Raw genomic sequence first — 21,534 nt, 5'->3', positions numbered from 1 at the left:
TTACTTGAAGAATCAAAGTGCAGGCCAAAATGAACTTTATTTTGAAGTATTAGACTACTATAGTTAACATCCCAAGAATGTCTAAGGAATTCAAGTTATGAGATAGGAAACTAATCATTGAGGCAAAAACTTGTTCAGCTCTTCCTTTCAAACAAATTCTCCAAATAGGATAAGACAGTAAAGATATTTATTCCCTGCTCTTTAGCCAAACTTTGGTAACTATCTGCCTAGACAAAATAACATAATAATTGAAACAATGCTATAAGTTTAACCATACCTTATAAAATTAATTTTATATAACACACCACCTAAAAAAAAATAAATGGATTAAACAATAAAACATTTTAAGCAGAGACTAACAAAGCTTCTAATTTAAGAGGGCAATCAAGTTTTAAAATTACTTTCCACATCCTTTGAGTTCTAAAATTACAAAATTATTGGAAAACTAAACATTATGATCACATCAGACTCAAAACAAAATGTTACTGGAGAGGCTGACTTACCAGGTCTTTTCTTCTGGCAAGATATCTGATTTACCATATACAGGTTAAGGAGGTCTAAACTGACAGCAGAATTTTTGACAGGGGATAAAACTCCCCGTAATTTCATTTTTGATTTTAACCTTTTCTTTTCAAAATATTCCTAAAAAAATTAAAAATAAAAAGTTCTTCTAGCAACCATATAGTTTCAGGCAGAATCATCAATAATAAAAAGCAATAATGCTATTAAATAATTGACTTGATATTTTTTATATTTCTGTGACACCTCCTTTACATGTTTACATGTAAATTAAAATGAATCATGATAACTTGTAGTTTGCCCAAAGACTCTAAATTACAGCTTCTTATAATCTTTCTTTTGTTAAGCGTAATGCCTTTAAAACAGAACTGTATAAAGCCATTCCCAGGTATCAAAAGATTAAAAAAAATTATCTGAATGTGGAACGTTTTTAAAAACCTGATAAAACAAATGCGACAGGCTAAAAACTTGTTTTTCTGCAAAGTATGCTATACCACAGATATAAAAAGCCTAAAGATACGCATAGCTGTGTGCCAATAAAAGTCAACTGAAATGAGAAGAGAAAAACAAAAAGAAGCTATGTGAGAACTTATCTGCAGCCAAAGCTAACTTAATTCTGTTATCTCCCCATGACTCCTAGATTTTCTTTTATACCAGACTTGTAAATAATTATCATTTTTCATTCAGTATTTATTTCTGATTGAGCAGAATTATTCTTATTTTCATTCTTTTTCTCTCAGATTACATCCTTAATTTAAGAAGTTCAAAGGCATTTGTTCAAAATTTGTTTATTGAGCAACTAATATGTATTAGACACTATAACAAATTGTGAAAACATCTTCTTCACTATATAACTCATAACACAATGGCATAAACGTGATTATAAATGTCAGATATAAAAAGTGAAAAAAGTCCAAGATGGTAAAAAATTTAATGCAAGAGGAAGTATCATTTTTCCAAGAAGTTAAGGTTTTATCACATTAATATTTCAGAATATTAATAATAGACTTTTAAGATTCTAAAAAACATAAGAACTGTAAGAGACTTGCCAGCTATCAAGCAAAAAAGTAAATGCTGCATTTTTATGCAAACTTAACCACAGATAAAAAAGTGTTTCGTTTGAGTGATGTGCAGCTCCACATTGGGGCTTCTTTAAAAAGATCACACTATGGTCAGCAATGAAATGACAGAACCTTCAGGATGTAAATATTTTTCCCCTTTGAAAAACATGACTCTGGATCATATAATTGACAGCGTCTTGGAATTAAGATATTATTTCCTAAGGCACTGTACTCTGTGAAGGATAAGACCATAATCAGAAAGAGAATGACACAAACAATTACAACTGAGCATCAGGAGTATGTAAACTACAGGTAGATGTGGGGAGAGTTGGCAGAGGGAGGGCAGGAGGAGAGGGAAGCTTTCTTAGAAAATGACTTTTTTCTAAGATAGATGGATGAGTCAGAGTTAGCCAGAGTGTGGGAAGATAATGTTCCAGGAATGAAGAAGAACAGTACAAACACTGTGTATGAAGGGAGCAAGCCTTTACTCCAGGGGACACGGCTGAAGAGGTTGAACCCTCATAATCTATCCATCATGATAACCTCTGATCTTTCTTTTCCCAGAGAGAACAAAGGTATGTAACTAATTTACCTGACAAGGTTAGGCTCAACTTTTTTTGGGGGGGTAACTTTTGCAGACAATTTCACTATTTTATTATTTGATATCAAATAAACAATAAATTCAAAACACATTTCCAATCTTTTTAGCACATTATCAAAGTTGTTAGGACAGTTAGACCTCCACATACAATTCCTATGGGGATATCTAAGACAAGCAAATCTTTATTTAGTAAAAAATGTACTAAAGCATGAGTATAAAAGACAGATTGTTAAAATATTTAAAATATGTTATATGTATAGTTATGACTTCCAATGGCTTTTGGTGACATATTTCATATTATAGGATATCAAGTTTATTTCTAAATATTTTTTGTGTGGTATTTTAACTTTTTATTAAGATTATGATAGTTTACAACCTTGTGAAATTTCAGTTGCACATTATTGTTAGTCATGTTGTAGGTGCACCACTTCACCCTTTGTGCACTCCCCTCACCCTCCCTTTCCCCTGGTAACCACCAATCAGTTCTCTTTGTCTATATGTTTAACTTCCACCTATCAGTGGAGTCATACAGAGTTCGTCTTTCTCTGTCTGGCTTATTTCACTTCACATAATACCCTCAAGGTCCATCCATGTTGTTGTGAATGGGACGATTTTATCCGTCTTTATGGCTGAGTAGTATTCCATTGCGCGCGCGCGCGTGTGTGTGTGTGTGTGTGTGTGTATACATATATATACGTGTGTGTGTGTGTGTGTGTATACATATATATACCATATCTTCTTTATCGAACCATCAGTTGATGGGCACTTAGGTTGCTTCCACATCTTGGCTATTGTAAATAATGCTGTGATGAACATAGGGGTGCATGGGACCTTTGGAATTGCTGACTTCAAGCTCTTTGGATAGATACCCAGTAGTGGGATGGCTGGTTCATAAGGTATTTCTATTTTTAATTTTTTGAATAATCTCCGTACTGTTTTCCATAGTGGCTGCACCAGTTTGCATTCCCTCCAACAGCGTATGAGGGTTCCTTTTTCTCCACAAACTCTCCAACATTTGTCACTTTTTGTTTTGGTTATTTTTGCCATTCTGACAGGTGTAAGGTGATATCTTAGTGTAGTTTTGATTTCCATTTCCCTGATGATGAGTGATGATGAGCATCTTTTCATGTCTATTGGCCATCCGTATATCTTCTTTGGAGAAATGTCTGTTCATGTCCTCGGCCCATCTTTTGACTGGGTTGTTTGATTTTTTGTTGTTAGGCTCAACTTTTTTTAACAAGTCTCATTTGGTAGAGACAAGTAAAAAATAATTAGAAGATAAATAGAAAACTTCCAGAAGACAATCAAATTTTAAATTGAAAATAGACATTTAAAAGGAGCAGCCAGGGAGACAAATAAAATCTTAAGAACGTGTCAAAGGAAGCAAGGGAAGAGCTTGTTTCAAGATGAAGGGAACGGGCAGCAGTTCTCTGAAAGAAGACTGTTCACTTCATGAAGTGCTAAATAAAGTTTGTATCACCAAAACAAAAAAGATGAAGGTTATGGAAAAGCAGATGATGACACATTAAAGTATATGAAAAATATCTTTGGAATTGAATAACATAAAGTTCAAATTTTTTTATTGAATTTTAGTTAACATAGAACATTATGTTAGTTTCAGGTGTACACGTAGTGATTTGACATTTACACACATTACGAAATAATCACTACAATGATTCTACCAACAATCTGTCACCAAAGTCATTATAATATTATTGACTATATTCCCTACATTGTATATTATACCCCCATGGTTTATTTACTTTATAACTGAAAGTTTGTACTTCTTAATCCCCTTCACCTATTTTGCCCAACCTACCACCAGCTTCACCACTGGCAATGACCAGCCTGTTCTCTGTGTCTATGAGTCTGTTTCTGTTTTGTTTGTTCATTTGTTTTGTTTTTTAGATTCCACATATAAGTGAAATCAGATGATATTTATCTTTCTCTGTCTGACATATTTCACTTGGAATAACACCCTCTATATCCATCCATGTTGCTACAAATGACAAGATTTCATTCTTTTTTACAGCTAATATTCCACTGAATAAATATATGCCACATCTTCTTTACCAATATATCCACCGATGGACACTTAGGCTGCTTCCACATCTCGGCTATTGCAAATAATGCTGCAATGAACATAAGGGTGCATATTTCTTTTCAAATTAGTGTTTTTGTTTTCTTCAGGTAATACCCAGAAGTCAAACTGCTGGGTCATATGTTAGTTTTTAATGTTTTTAGAAGCTTCCATACTGTTCTCCATAGTAGCTGCAACAGTATACATTCCCACCAAAAGTGCGCGAGGGCTCCCTTTTCTCCACATCCTCACTAACACTTGACATTTATTGTCTTTTGATGGTTTTGATTTGCATTTCCCTTAGGATTAGTGATGTTGAACATCTTTTTACATGTCTGTTGGGCATCTGTAAATGTCTTTGGAAAAATGTCTATTCAGTTCCTCTCATTTTTTTATTGAATTATTTTTTTGATATTGAGTTGTATGAGCTCTTTATACATTTTGGACATTAACCCTTTATCAGATATATCATTTGCAAGTATATTCTCCCATTTGGTAGATTGCCTTTTCATTTTGCTGATGGTTTCCTTTGCTGTGTAAAAGCTTTTTAGTGTGACGTAGTCTCATTTGTTTATCTTTGCTTTTGTTGCCCTTGCCTGAGGAGACAGATCCAAAAAATTATTAAGACTGATGTCAAACAGTTTACTGCCTAAGTTTTCTTCTAGGAGTTTTATGGTTTCAGGTCTTACGTTTAAGTCTTTAATCCATTTTGAGTGTATTTTTACACATACCGAAAGAAAGTAGTCCAGTTTCATTCTTTTGCCTAGAGCTGTCCAGTCTTCCGAATATCATTTATTGAAACAGCTGTCTTTTCCCCACTGAATATTCTTGCCTCCTTTGTTGTAGATTAATTGACGATATATTTGTGGGTTTATTTCTGGGCTTTCTATTCTGTTACATTATCTCTGCATTTGTTTTTGTGCCAGTATCATAATGTTTTGATTATTATAGCTTTGTAGTACAGTTTGACATCTGGAAATGTGATACCTCCAGCTTTCTTCTCTCTCAAGATTGCTTGGCTATTTTGGGTCTTTTGTGGTTCTATACAAATTTTAGGATTATTTGTTCTAGTTTTGTGAAAAATACCAATGGTATTTTCATAGGGGTTGCATTGAATCTGTAGATTGCTTTGGGTAGTACGGACATTTTAACAGTATTAATTCGTGAGCACATACATCTTTCCATTTATTTGTCTTCGGTTTCTTTCATCCATGTCTTATAGCTTTCAGAGTATAGGTCTTTCTTCTCCTTGGTTAAATTTATTCCTATGTATTTTATTGTTTTTGATGCAATTGTCCTGGGAGGGTTTTCTTAATTTCTCTTTCTGATAGATCGTTATTAGTGTATAGAAACCCAACAGATTTCTGTATATTAATTTTGTATCCTGAAACTTCACTGAATTCATTTATCCTAATAATTTTTGGTGGAGTTTTTAGTGTGTGTGTGTATATATATATAAACAATATATATAAAATAAAAAGTATATATATATATTTAGTATAAAGTATCATGTCATCAGTAAACAGTGACAGTTTTACTTATTCCTTTCCAATCAGGCTGGCTTTTATTTTTCCTACTAATTGCTGTGTTAGGACTTCCAATATAATAAAAGTAGTGAGAGTGGGCATCCTTGTCTTGTTTCTGATCTTAGAAGAAATGCTTTCAGCTTTACACCATCGAATATGATATTAGCTGTGGGTTTGTCACATACAGCCTTTACTATGTTGAGGTAGGTTCTCTCTATACCCACGTTGTTGAGAATTTTTATCATAAATGGATGTTGAATTTTGTCAAAAGCTATTTCTGCATCTATTGAGATAATCATACAATTTTTATTCTTTGCTTTGTTTATGTGGCATATCACAATGACTAACGTGTGCATACTGACCATCCTTGCATGCCTAGGAAAAATCCCACTTAATCATGGTGTATGATCCTTTTAATGTATTGTTGATTTTAGTCTGCTAATATTTTGCTGAGGATTTTTGCATCTACATTCATCAGGGATATTGGCCTATAATTTTCTCTTTTTGTAGTGTCTTTGTCTGGTTTTGGTATCAGGGTAATGTTGGCCTCATAGAATGAGTTTGGAAGCATTCCTCCCTCTTCAATTTTTTGAAATAGTTTGAGAAGGACAGGTATTAATTCTTTAAATGTTTGGCAGAATTCACCTGTGGAACCATCTGGTCCTAGACTTCTGTTTCTTGGGAGATTTTTGACTACTGAGGCAATTTATTATTAGTAATCAGTCTGTTCAGATGTTCTATTTCTTCCTGATTCAGTCTTAGAAGACTGTATGTTTCTAGGAATTTATCTATTTCTTTTAGGTTGTATAATTTGCTGGCATCTAATTGTTCATAGTAATATCATGATATTTGCATTTCTGAGGTGTCAGACATAACTTCTCTTTCATTTCTGATTTTACTTATTTGGGGCCTCTCTTTTTTTCTAGATGAGTCTGGCTAAAGGTTTATCAATTACCTTTTCAAAGAACCAGCTCTTAGTTTCATTGATCTTTTCTATGGTATTTTTTCAGTTTCTATTTATTTCTGCTCTGATCTTTACGATTTCCTTCCTTCTACTAACTTTGGGTTTTGTTCGTTCTTCCTTTTCTAGTTCCTTTAGTTGTAAGATTAGACTGTTTATCTGAGATTTTTCTTACTTCCTTAGGTAGACATGTATCATTTACTTGCTCTTTGATTTCTTCAATGACACACTGGTTGTTGAGCAGCATGTTGTTTAGACTCCATGTTTTGTTATTTCCAGTTTTCTTCTTGTAGTTGATTTCTAGTCTCATACCATGGTGCTCAGAAAAGATGTTTAATATGATTTCAATCTTCTTCAATTTACTGAGACTTGTTTTGTGGCCTAACATATGCTCTATCCTGGAAAATGTTCCGACCGACTTGAAAAGATGTGTATTCTGCTGTTTTGGGATAGAACGCTCTGCATATATCTAGCAAGTCCATCTGGTCTAATGTGTCATTTAAGACCAATATTTCCTTATTGATTTTCTGTCTGTATGATTTATAAAGTTCAATTTTGACACTAGTAAGAGCTGTACAGTGAAGTGGACCAAGGAACAAATGGGAGATGAGAGTGAAAGGGCATAGCAGGAAAGAGAAAGGACCCAGAGACACCTTTACTTGTCTAATAGGAGAAAATTCAGTATGTGTAAACATCAATGGAAAGCGGAAGTAAATGGAATCCAGATCACAGACAGACAGACCTTCCTTTGATCAGAGGGAATTACTTCTGTAGTTAGAGGAGGGAAAGAGAAGATGGATGAAGAAGGAAGGTGGTTTATAGAACTGGTGGTAGAAATTTGAGATAATTCTCATCTGATAGCTTCTATTTCCTCTGAACTATGATACAAGGTCATTTAACGAGCATGAAGGGATAAAGAATAGTGTTGGGAAAGAGAGGTTTGGGGAGGTAAAGGAAGGTATGAAATTTTCAAAGAAGAGAAAAGTGACACGATTAGAGATCAACACCTTGGGAAGAGCCATGTGTCTTTCCCTTTCTGACAAATATTCAAAAGAATGATCCAGATAGAGTTAGATTACTTTTTAAAAACAGTCTTGGGACAGCCTTCATTCATAGTTTATTTATTATTGAGTGTCTATGTTATTGCTAGAGACAGTTCAAGGCACAGGAGATAGAAAATGAACAAACGTGGTAAAATCCTTCTTCTCATGAAGATATTTTAATGGGGGGACAGAATAAACAAATTTCTAAGAAAATATAGGATTATGAAAGAGTGACAAATTAAAGAGGGTAAAGGAGAGACAGCATTTGGAGGGCAGGGAGCTATTTAGATGTAGTGATCAGAGAAGGCCAATCTAAGAGGACATACTTTTGCTGAGACTCAAATGTTGACAAGCCAGACATGCAAATATCTCGAGGGAGACTATTCCAGACAAAGAACAGTGGCAGAAAGAAGGTCAGTGTGGCTGAAATAAAATGAATAGGACAAGTAGTAAGAAACAAGGTCAGAGAGGCAGGCAGGGTGCAGATCCTTCTGGTTCTTTTAGACTTTGGTAAAATCAGATTTCATTCTAAGAGCAATGAAAAGCAATTGAGGCTTTTAAGCTGGGGAATGATAAATTCTGATTTGTGCCTTTAAAAGATCATACTAACCACTGTGTCACAGACTACAAAGGAGTAAAAGATAAAGCAGAAAAACAGTGATAAATTCAATTACATTAAAATTAAGAACTTTTCTTCAAAGACAGGATTGAAAAACTAAAATTAAAAGCCAAAGGACAAATATACCTGACAAATAATTCCTAAATACATAGACACAATAAGAAAAAGACAAACAACTCAAATAAAAAATGAAAAAACTACTTGGAAAAGTACCTGACAAAAGAGGAAACCTGAATGACAAGATAGTCAGTCTCATTAGTAATCAAGGAAATACAAGTTAAATTTACAATGAAGCATCAATTCACTGAGTTAACAACTATCCTGCTTTCATAATAATCACTCCCTTGCTTTTCTTTAAATTTTACTACCTTCGAACATATTTTTTCTGTTTTGGCACTTTTCGTACACGGAATCTTACTGCTTGTATTCTTTTGTGAGTTGCTTTCTTTATCCAACTTTATGTTTTTGAGATTCATCCACACTAATTACGCGTAGTTGAAACATTTTCACTGCTCCATCATTACTTGGGTATGCCACTATTTGCTTAACCATTTTACTGCTAATGGACATTTGGGTGGTCCCCTTTCCTTCCTCCTCCCCGTCCTTCTTTCTCTCTTTCTCCTCCTTCTCTCTCTTTTTTTTGTTTGCTACTTAACAACAACAATATCCAAACAAGCTTGTACATGTCTCAAAGTTCACAAGTGGAAGAGTTTCACTCAGATATATACTGCTGAGCTGTAATGTACATACGTGCTCAACTTTACTGTGTAATGATCAATGTAATTAAAAAACAAAAAAAGGTGGTAGGTTATAAGGCCATTATACTACTCTAGGCAATAAATGATGACGATTTGAATCAGGGTGCTAATAGTATAGGTAGTGAGAAGTTATCAGACTTGGGATACATCTTGGAACTAGAATGACAACAAGAATCAACAAGGTCCTTAAGTCTCTGCCTAAGCAAAATGGTTGGTTATCAACCTATCTACAAGGTTGAGAAGGCTAAAGGAAGAGAGTCTTCCAATTCCACTTAGTTATTACCCTTGGAAAAATGCTTTAGAAGATCACTTTTTTCATAAAGCTAACACAAATAAACATATTCTCTTTACCTTTTGCTTTCTCCTTTCCTGCTTGATCAGAACCCTGGTCCTGAAAAAGGAAACAGGATAAAAAACACAATGATTAAAGAAATGGTCTCTAAAATGATTGTTGAGCCAGCCTGGTGGCAAACTGGTTAAGTTCACATGCTCCACCTTGGTGGCCCAGGGTTCCTGGGTTCAGATCCCAGGCACGGCCCTACACACTGCTCATCATGCCATGCTGTGGCAGCATCCCACATACAAAATAGAGGAAGATTGGCACAGATGTTAGCTCAGGGACAATGTTCCTCAAGCAAAAAGAGGAAGATGGGAACCAGATATTAGCTCAGGGCCAATCTTCCTCACCAAAATAAATACATAAATAAAATAAAATGATGCCACTTTAGTTGAATTAAAGATTTGGAATTAAAATCTAAAAGTATAGTGATAATTATGCTATTTTATGAAAAGAAACTATGAAAATGTTCTCAAATGTTAAAGTATATACTGTTTCACAAAATTTTCTTAGATAGAAAATCCAAGAGCTAATAAGAAAGACTCTACACCTATCATTAATAATGAAGCATAAAATACATCTGAATTATAAAATCAAGATAAGCAAAGAGAAATCAATGCATTGGCAAGGAGGTACCACTGAAACATTCTCATATGATAGCACTATTCTTGGTCAATGCTGCCATTTTAATTTTCCTTGTATTTCAATATTCTACTTCTATCAACAGGAAGTAGAGAAAGGACCAAAATCTATATAGGATTGAAAGAAATGTTAAGTTTATTATTAGAGCAATTCAGTTACATTACTATATCAGCTATGCATACTTGAAATCTCATAACTTCTTTAAAACACAGCTAGCTTTTATGGATGTGCTTCACAACTATGATCTCTGTGCCAAACACTGCAACGAATCCCATGATAGTGCAATATTTAATGGTTATAAATTATTTGCTCTATTAATAATAGTAGAATGCCATAAAACATTCATGACAAGATAAGCGGATATGCACAATAAATCTTTTGGATATACATGAAACTATGATCTCAAATTCAAGATTTATACAAGAATTATAAGTAAAATGACAAAATGTATTTTAGCTACATGAGATTATATAATAACATGAAAATAATAATTGCTAATGATGAGTACCATATGTCTTGCACCTTTCTAGACACTTCAGATACTTTACGTGTACAAACTCATTTAATCTTCACAGGAACTCTGTAAGGTAGGTTCTATTTTTATCCCCATTTTACTGATGAAGAAACTAAGATGCAGAGAGGTTAAGTAACTTGCCCAAGGTCACACTGCTAATAAATGGTAGAGCCAGACTGAAACCTAAGCATTTTGGTTTTGAAGTTTTCAACCAGATATTATACTGTCTTCCAAGAATTTCAACTGTGAATATACAAAGCTGTTCATTTTCCAAATGATTTTCATAAACTACATGAATGACAGTTACTGAATACCCCCAGACTTCGGTACTTACTGAACTTGTACTTTAACATACTTCCAAATAGCTATGTCTTAATTGACCATTTTGAGTTCACTGAGCAAAGAATTTGATCTGTCCAGATCCACGCAGCATAAGTGCACTGCTGGCATTCAAACTTTAGAAAAGAAAAAGGAAATAAATCACATTTCATTGACCCATCAAATGCTAAGGCTAGAGAGGACATTAGAGATTAGTTTATTCTCCATCATTTTAAAACTTAAGGCAAAGAAAGCAAAGTGGGGGCTGGACCGGTGGTGCAGCAGTTAAGTGTGCGTATTCCGCTTTGGCAGCCTGGGTTTCGCCAGTTCGGATCCCAGGGGTGGACATGGAACCGCCTGGCAAGCCATGCCGTGGGAGGCGTCCCACGTATAAAGTAGAGGAAGATGTGCACAGATGTTAGCTCAGGGCCAGTCTTCCTCAGCAAAAAGAGGAGGATTGGCAGCAGTTAGCTCAGAGCTAATCTTCCTCAAAAAAGGAGAAAGCAAAGTGACTTTTCAAAGTTCCAAAATATAAGAAGTATGACAGAGCCAGCAGTATTAAACAATCCAGATTACAGAGACAGTAGGAAGAAAAATCAATTCTATAAGAAGTTCCCACATTATAAAGATCAATAGAATTAGGGACTAGCCAAAGCCTAAACACAGTCTTCATATATGTATAAATCAAGTGATTTTACTCCAGGCTGATTTTCCATTATCCAGGACGCTCTTATGGCTCTCACCAAATTCTATGTACTCCATAATCCCTATTCCTATGTGCCTAAGGAAAAATTAATTAGGATTTCAAGACCAATTGCTAGATTAGCCTACTAATACTAGACCACAGTGAAAGTGAAAAAAGATCCTAACGTATAAGTCAAAGGCAATTTCATAAAAAGAACATTTTAAATTATTATTAAGGCAACCAATGCTACTAAATAGTACTATATGTCTAAATGTTTTACCAAATATAGTCACTCTCAATTACCTGCACTAGAAAAGAAAACTGCATCAGTTAGGATTCTTAAGTTACAAGAAATTGAAAGCTCCTTTGGTTAATTTAAACAGAAAATAAATTTATTAAAAGAAAATCAGGTAACCAACAAACATGTCAACAAGGCTGAGGAAGCACGTTTGGCACCTGGCAAGAACAAGGAAGTCTAGGGAGCTGTGGCATCATAGTCAAAATCAAGCCATAATTAGCCTCCTAAGAACACCACTGCCAGCACTGGTGAACACTAAACACCACTGACTGCACCAGTTCCACTCCTGGACAGTGAACACCACCCCCTGGCATCACTGGCATTAAAATTCAATCCTGCTGCAGCTCTTGCAACTGCTTCCAACTACAATAGAAGCTCTGTAGTCCCTACTTCTTTGTGTTACTAGCTTCTAATTCAAAGTACAGGACAAGAGCATCTAAGTCTCAGCTTAGGTCACATGCCTATTTGCTAGCTGCAAAGCATAGTGAAACAAATGTCTGGGTTTTTTCCCCAAGATTCCACATAGGGAGGTGGTCTGTGCCTATCACCAAAACTCATAAGGTAGGAAATACCCCCACACATAGATAAGGGGCTCAGATGCTTGGCTGCCAGTGAGTACAAATGTCCACTAAAGAGATGCAGATTAAAATTAAACTAGTTGACAATCCAAGTGACTTTTTACTTGGCTATGTCAGTGGAAAAAAAAAAAAATATATATATATAGTCCTAATAGTTGCTTCTAACAGTTTTGCTTAGGCTAACTTAAAATAAAACTGTAAAATTGTTTTTTTTTCTCCCCCAAGTGTTGACCAAGATGATGATATAGGAGGATCTTGAGCTCCCCTCTTCCCACAGACACACCAAATGTACAGCTACACTTGGAGCATTCTCTCTGAAAGAGATCCAGAAACTAGACTAGCGACTCGTACACACGGGACAAATGCAAAAATACCCAGGTTGAAACAGGTAGGAAAGGCTGAGATACACTCTCATCATAATCCCCACCCCTGCCACAATGCCATACAGTCAGAAGGGAATCCCCAACTCCACCTTCTCCCTGAGGAGCAAAGGGTTTGACCTCCACATCTAGTGCTCCAAATTTTAAGACTCTCACCAAACAGACAGACTCCCAAAACACCTAGCTCTGAAAGCCAATGGGCTTGTGTCCACAGGACCCACAAGACTATGGCAAATAAATAAGCATTCTTAACAGGAATGCAGCACTCACCAGAGCTATCCCCTCAGGGTTCAACATGGAGTGAGCAGGCAAGTATGTTTTAAGTAAGCCTCATGGTAACCACAAAGTAAAAGGCTAGAGGAGATATACAAGACAAAGAGAAAGTTATCAAAGTATACCATAGAGAAAATCATCAAATCACACAGGAAGAGAACAAGAGAGGAAGAAAGGAATAGAAGAATTACAAAACAACCAGAAAACAACAAAACGGCCATGGTAAGTCCATCCATGTAAATAATTACTTTAAATGTAAATGTTTTTTGGCTGAAAGGATTAAAAAACATGACCCAAATATATGTTGCCTACAAGAGACTCATCTCAGCATTACGGACACAAACAGACTGAAAGTAAAGGGATGGAAAAAGATATTACATGCAAAGGGAAACCAAAAGCTATGGTAGCATAATTCTCAGACAAAATAGACTTGAAGACAAAGACTGTAACAAGAGACAGCAAAGGCCATTACAAAATGATAAAGGAGTCAATTCATCAAAAGGATACAAAAACTGTAAATATTTATGCACCCAACATTGGAGCACCTAAATATATAAAGCAAATATAAACAGAACTAAAAGGAGAAATAGGCAGCAATAAACAATAGCAGGGGACTTCAAAACCCCACTTTGAACAACAGATTGATCATTGTGATATTGTAATTTACAATAAGAAATACACATTTGGATGCAACCAACATAGGAGCACCAAAGTACATAAAGTAACTATTAACAAACCTAAAAGGAGAAGTGAACTACTACATAATAATAGTAGGGGACCTAAACCCCACTTAGATCAATGGATAGATCATCTAGACAGAAAGTCAACAAGGAAATAATGGAATTAAATGAAAAACTAGACCAGATGGACTTAATAGAACATATATAAAAACAGCAGAATACACATTCTTCTCAAGTGCACATGGAACATTCTCAAAGATAGACCATATGTTGGGAAAGAAGGCAAGCCTTAATAAATTTAAGAAGACTGAAATCATATCAAGCATCTTTTGTGACCATAATGCTATGAAACTAGAAACCAACTACAAGAAAAAAGCTACGAAAGTGACAGATATGTGGAGGCTAAACAACATAGTACTGCACAACCAATGGATCATTGAAGAAATTACAGGAGAAATCAAAAGATATCTGGAGACAAATGAAAATGAAAATACATTATACCACACCAACTCATGGGACGCAGCAAAAGTGGTCCTAGGAGGGAAAATCATAGCAACACAGGCTCACCTTAAAAAACAAGAAAAATCTCAAGTAAGCACTTTTAAACTGCACGTAACAGAAATAGAAAAAGAAGAACAAACAAAACCCAAAGTTAGCAGAAGGAGGGAAATAATAACAATTAGAGCAAAAATAAATGAAATTGAAGCCACAAAAATGGTAGAAAGGATCAACGACCAAGTGCTGGTTCCTTGAGAAGATAAAATTGACAAACCCTTAGCCAGACTCACTAAGGAAAAAAGAGAGGAGGCTCAAATAAAATTAGAAATGAAAGAGGAGAAATTAACCGATACCACAGAAATACAAAGGATCATAAGAGAATACTATGAAAACTATATGCCAACAAATTGCAAAATCCAGAAGAAATGGATAAATTCTTAGACTCATACAATCTGCCAAAGCTGAATCAAGAAGATATAGAGAATTAAAAAGACCAATCACAAGTAAAGAGATTGAAACAGTAATCAAAATCCTCCCAAAAAATAAAAGTCCAGGACCAGATGGCTTCTCTTAAGAATTCCACCAAACATTCAAAGATTTAATACCTATCCTTCTCAAACTATTTCAAAAAATTGAAAAAGACTGCATACTTCGTAAGTCATTCTACAAGGCCAACATCAAGCTGATACCAAAGCCAGACAAGGATAACACAAAAAAAGAAAATTACGGGCCAATTTTGCTGATGAACAGAGATACAAAACTCCTCAACAAAATACTGGCAAACCGAATACAGCAAAATCTTAAAAGGACCATACACCATGATCAAGTGGGATTTATACCAGGGACACAGGGATGGTTCAACATCCACAAATCGATCAATGCGATACACCAAATTAACAAAATGAGGAATAAAAAACGTGATCATCTCAGATGCAGAGAAAGCATTTCACAAGATCTAACATCCATTTATGATGAAAACTCTCAATAAAATGGGTATAGAAGGAAAGTATCTCAACATAATACAGGCCATATATGACAAACCCAAGCCAACATCATACTCAACGGGGAAAAACTAAAAGCCATCCCTCTGAGAACAGAAACAGGACAAGGGTGCGCACCCTCACCACTCGTATTCAAAATAGTACTGGAGGTATAGCCAGAGCAATTAGGCAAGAAAAAGAAGTAAAGGATATCCAAATAGGTAATGAAGAAGTGAAATGCTCACTGTTTGCAAACGACATGATTTTATATATAGAAAACCCTAAAGAATCCATTGGAAAGCTATTAGAAATAATCAACAATAACAGAAAAATGGCAGGGTACAAAATGAACTTGCAAAAATCATTTGCATTTCTGTACTCTAATTACAAACTATGAGAAAGAGAACTCAAGAATACAATACTATTTGCAATCACAACAAAAAGAATAAAATTTCTAGGAATAAATTTAACCAAGAAGGTGAAAGACCTATACAATGAAAACTATTAAGGCTTTATTGAAAGAAATTGATAAAGACATAAAGAAATGGAAAGATATTCCGTGCACACGGATCGGAAGAATAAATACAGTTAAAATGTCCATACTCCCTAAAGCAATCTGCAGATTCAATACAATCCCAATCAGAATCCCAATGACATTCTTCACAGAAATAGAACAAAGAATCCTAAAATTCATATGGGGCAACAAAAGACCCCAAACAGCTAAAGCAATACTGAGAAAAAAGAATTAAGCTGGAGGCATCACAATCCCTGATTTCAAAATATACTACAAAGCTATAGTAATCAAAACAGGATGGTACTGGTGAAAAAACAGACCTACAGATCAATGGAACAGAATTGAAAGCCCAGAAATCAAATGACATATCAGATTTAATGCAATCCCTATCAAAATTCTAGTGGCATTTTTCACAAAAATAAAACAGACAACCCTATTATTTGTATGGAACCACAAAAGATCCCAAATAGCCAAGGCATAATTGAGAAAGAAGAAAGCTGGAGGCATCATACTTCCTGATTTCAAACTATATTACAAAGTGACAGTAATCAAACTGTATGGTATTGGCATAGAAACAGCCAGACAGACCAATGGAATAGAATATCCAGAAATAAGCCAGAAATATATGGTCATTCAATTTATCACAAAGGAACCAAGAATACACAGTGGGGAAAGGACCGTTTCTTCAATAAATAGTGTTGGGAAAACTAGACAGTCACATGCAAAAGAATGAAACTGTAACCGTTATCTTACACTGTACACAAACATCAACTCTAAATGGATTAAAGACTTGAATATAAGACCTGAAACCATAAAATTCCTAGAAGCAAACACAGGGGGTAAGCTCCTTGAAATTGGTTTCGGCAATGATTTTTTGGATTTGACACCAAAAGCAAAAATTAAAAAGTGGGACTACATCAAACTACAAAGCTTCTGCACAGCAAAGGAAACCATCAACAAAATGAAAAGGGAACCTATGGAATTGGAGAAAATATTTGCAAATCTTATATCTGATAAGAGTTTAATATCCACAATATGAGGAACTCATACTACTCAACAGCAAAAAACAAATAACCTAGTTAAAAAATGGGCAAAGGACGTACATAGGCATTTTTCAAAAGAGACATGCAAATGATCAACAGGTACAGGAAAAGGTGCTCAATATCACTAACGCTCAGGGAAATGCAAATCAAAACCACAATGATTTATCACCTCATGTCCTTTAGGATGACTTGCATCAAAAAGAAAAGAGAGAACAAATATTAGGATGTGGAGAAAAGGGAACCCTTGTGCACTATTGGTGGGAATATAAATTGGTGCAGCCATTATGGAAAACAGCATGGAGGTTCTTCAAGAAATTAAAAGAACTACCATTTGATCGAGCAGCACCAATTCTGGGTATATATCCAAAGAGAAATCAACATCTCAAACAGATATCTGTACTCCCATGTTCATAGGAGCCTTATTCACAACAACCAAGGTATGAAGCAGATTAAGAGTACATCAATGGATGAATGGATCAAGAAAATTTGGTATATATATACACCATGGAATATCATTCACCCTTTTAAAAGAAAGAAATCCTGGGCCAGCCCAGCAGCATAGTGGTCAAGTTCGCATGCTGTACTTTGGGAGCCCGGGGTTCACAGGTTCAGATCCCAGGCACAGACCTAGCACCACGTGTCAAGCCATGCTGTGGCTGCATCCCACACAAAAAGTAGAAGAAGACTGGCACAGATATTAACTCAGCAACAATCTTCTCAAGCAAAAAGAGAGAGATTGGCAACAGATGTTAGCTCTGGGCCAATCTTCCTCACAAAAAAAAGAAAGAAATCCTGTCATTTGTGATAACATGGATGAACCTGGAAGGCATTAGATAATTAAGGCAGACAGAGACAAATAGGACATGGTACCACTTATATGTGGAATCTAAAAAAAAGTTAAAATCATAGAAACAGAGAACAGACAAGTGGTTGCTGGGGGGTCAGGTAAATAGGGAGAGGTTGGTAAAAGCATACAAACTTTAAGTTATAAGACGAATAAGTTCTGAGGATAACATGGTAACCATACCATTTGTTAATACAAAATAACATTGTATTGTATAATTGAAATCTGTTAAGAGAGTAGAACTTAAATGTTCTCACCAAAAAAGAGAAATATCTGAGGTGATGGATGTGTTAATTAACTTTCACAATGTATGCATATATCAAACCATCACATGGTATACTTTAAATATCTTACAATTTTATTTGTCGATTATACCTCAATAAAGGTAGAAAAAAATAAGATAGAAAAGACGGGAGAACAAATGAATATATCCCCAAATAATGGGGTAAACTAGATGGAATTTTATATCTGAGAAAAAGAAAAACGTGCAGATAATTAAAATAGCTTGCTATATATAAAATGTGAATCCTCAGAAGTCATTTGCTACTTTGACTACTGCAATATTAAGTATGTAGCTAGCTACCATAATTATACATTAAAGAGTCTCCTTGATTTTATGCAAATGTTCTCCTATATTTCTTACTACATTGGTAATAGCAATAAAACACAGCTCTGATTATCACTTAGGGACGTGACTTCCATTGCCTGCCCCAACTTAGATTTCAACTTTGTTTTCCATTCCTGCGTTTCATGTATTCCAACACCCGACCAAATGAAAATATAGTTTTTCTTCTCCATATATGGAGACTCCTCCCACCATATTTTGTACTGAAAACTTTCAATACCTTCAAGACCCCATTCAAACATCAGTTTCTTCATGAAATTTATATGCACTTTATAAAAAACAATTTTAAGAGTTTCTCTAATTTTTGTCCTGAAATTTAAATTACCAGAGATTTAGGTGTGGGGAGGTGGGAATGAAGCTCATCTCTTTAACAGTAATTACTATGTTATTCTAGAAAATGGATTTTTAAAGAAATATATTGCAACCATCTCTTTCAGTAAAAGTTTAAGTGAACAATATTAGTTGCCATTATAGCTACATACTGAAAATAAAATCAAAAGGCCATAACTTCTTCATAGAACACTCCACAAGTTATCAATTGTGGGAAGCAGGGATATAGATTACACTACCTTATTCTTCATTAAGATAGAAAGAATAAAGTAAAATAGAGAAGTGTAAAGAGGTTAAGAAAGGGAAAGAAGAGAAGAGAAGGGAGGGAAGGGGAGAAGGAAAGAAGAGAGAGAGAAAGGAAGAAATAAAACCATACTGACTACAAAAATATAACAGGGCATTCTGCCCCTTGCCATTCTTTCTAGTAAGCAAAGATTTAAAGGAAAACGCTAAAGAAATACTTTCTTTAAAAAAAAAAAAGACAGGCAGTAATGTGGTCAAGGAAACATCAAGAACAACACGAACGTACATTTTACATGGAGTACGCAGGAGATGTTGAAACTACATTAGGGATTAAATACTATGGGTGTCACATATCTTAACTGTCAGCTAGTCTTGAATTTTCTTTTTTGTTTATTTTGTTTTGCTTTTTATTTTTCTGCTTAGTTTATCTTTTTAGTGGCGAGGTGCCATGCAAAAGAAACCGTTTCCAGATTGTTACAATCTTGTAATAACATCTTAAGTGTGATTCAAAGTGAAAAATGTAAACAAAATTAATAAAGCAATAACTAACAATTGAAAAAATTATTTTATGGCTTGTGTCACAGTGAAATTAATATTAACCTAAGACATCATAATGTTAACATTGTTAGCTAGCAGACTTATTAAGATTCAGGACAGTAACTAGCCTAGAAAAAGTACTTAGGTTGGTTTTCCACAAAACTAAAGCAGGTCCACCTGATGTGTCAGGAATAGTAATGATATACATTAGAATGCTATGGCTTTCATATAAATTCTTCTCTTGCAATACAAGAAAAAGTTTTTAGAGTAATATGAATTACAAAAGGTACGGTATTGAGAAAAAAAGTGTCAATCGATGAGGCAGAAATCCACCTAATATTCAGAATACAGAGCCTAATTAAAATAAGTTCTTAGAGATTGAATTCTTATAGTACTTTCACATGGAAAATATTGTTTCATAGTTACAGGCTGTAATGATAAACATGAACAGCCATCTCCTGGGTCATACAATGGCAGAGATCTTAGATTGTGAATGATAGCCCAACACAGATGTGTATTTCAGGTTATTCACAATTAAATCTTAAAAACTTTATTTCAACAATTATAATTCACTAAAAGCTTCTAAAGTTGAAGTTTTTCACTCCATTTATGGGATATTTTGAATAAATATTTTCAACTGTTTTTGAATAAAATGTCATCAAAATTTAGAGGACTTGCTTGCAAAAATGTTCAATAACAATGCAGGATACATAGATTGATTTATCAAGTAACTCTTCAAAGAGTCAAATGTTTATGAAATCCAATTAATAAAAGGCAACAAAGAAAGCAAGCTTATAACAACACGCCAAAGTATTCTTTTTTGGATTCAACATCAGTATTGTCTCAAAAACAGTGTAATTCAGTTACATTAACTGTGCATATAAAAAAATGAAAATTTTGACAACTGTAGCTTTGTTCAGTAAAATATCAAGCCTCTTTGACTACAACTGTGAAATATACATGAACTACAACCAATTCCAAGTGTATCTTGGCTACACAGGTTACATAATTTAGTAAGAGTCCTGTTTTACCCAAGATGCTATGATCCATCAAATTTCTATTTATATTATCATTGCAGAAATAATTTTATCTTTAATGTTCTGCAGTTACATGCGTCAAACTATTGTCTGCAGCTATAATCTCCTTAAAATAACTACCAAATCTGAAAGTAACTCCTGATGCTTTTTCAGCAGATTTGGGCATTCAGATTGTCATGTGACCATGAGAGATGCTAAATGCTGGCAAACATTTTGTGTACTAGTTATAGATTCATCAACTCAAATGAAAAACAAAACATCAGTATTTATCATTAAGCATTAATTTTCCTTTATTTGAGCTCCCTGCTGCCAAAAGGTTACAAAAGCATTACTAAACACTATGAAAAAGGAAACGGTTGTTGACAAAACCACTGTAGCAACAACATTCCTACTACTCTTTGTAGGCACTCTGACAGGACTGATTAGCCTCTATTCCTAGCAAATATTTCACTTACACCTCATCTAAAATTTTCCATGTTTCCTATTGACCCCACTCCCAGGCATGGCGGCTATACAAATCTCTCAGACCTTAGAATGCAATGTTACAACTAGCTGGTACAAGTGGCTAGCAGAGACAGCAGCATTAAATACTTCTCCCATCCCATCCAGCAAGTTAGTTGTACCCAGCCACTCATGTCTCAGCACACTTTATCAGCAAGTGCCCTTCATGCTATCTTTAAAAGAAGCTGTTAGTTACTTTCTATCTGGAAAGTGCCAGGCCTGGGTTATCATTGGATGTCTTCAGATTTAACCACATGTTAAAGTGAGAACGTTCTTCACCGCACACGTTGCTCATGCACTAATACAGACCATGGCAGAGGTTAAAATAAAAAAAAGGATGTTCACTGAATCTATCTGGGTTCATTTTAACGGAACCATTAATGGTAGCTTATATTTAATTAAAAAACAAAAACTCCGAAAACAAATGCTAAACTGGGCGTGCCACTAGGATCACAGGCATAAACCATGACTGTCCTAGGCAAACTGGGATGATGTTCACCGTACATTTA

General features: G+C 34.9%; 1 pseudogene; it reads right to left on the bottom strand.

Moving 5' to 3' along the window:
* LOC138919743 (regulator of DNA class I crossover intermediates 1-like) overlaps nucleotides 1-21,534 on the bottom strand; it is a 72,475-nt pseudogene that overhangs the window by 45,799 nt on the left and 5,142 nt on the right.

Source organism: Equus caballus, chromosome 21 (assembly GCF_041296265.1).
Source record: "Equus caballus isolate H_3958 breed thoroughbred chromosome 21, TB-T2T, whole genome shotgun sequence".
NCBI classification, from domain to species: domain Eukaryota; kingdom Metazoa; phylum Chordata; class Mammalia; order Perissodactyla; family Equidae; genus Equus; species Equus caballus.
Note: the sequence above shows the minus strand (reverse complement) of the source record. Positions and strands in the feature narration are given on the sequence as shown.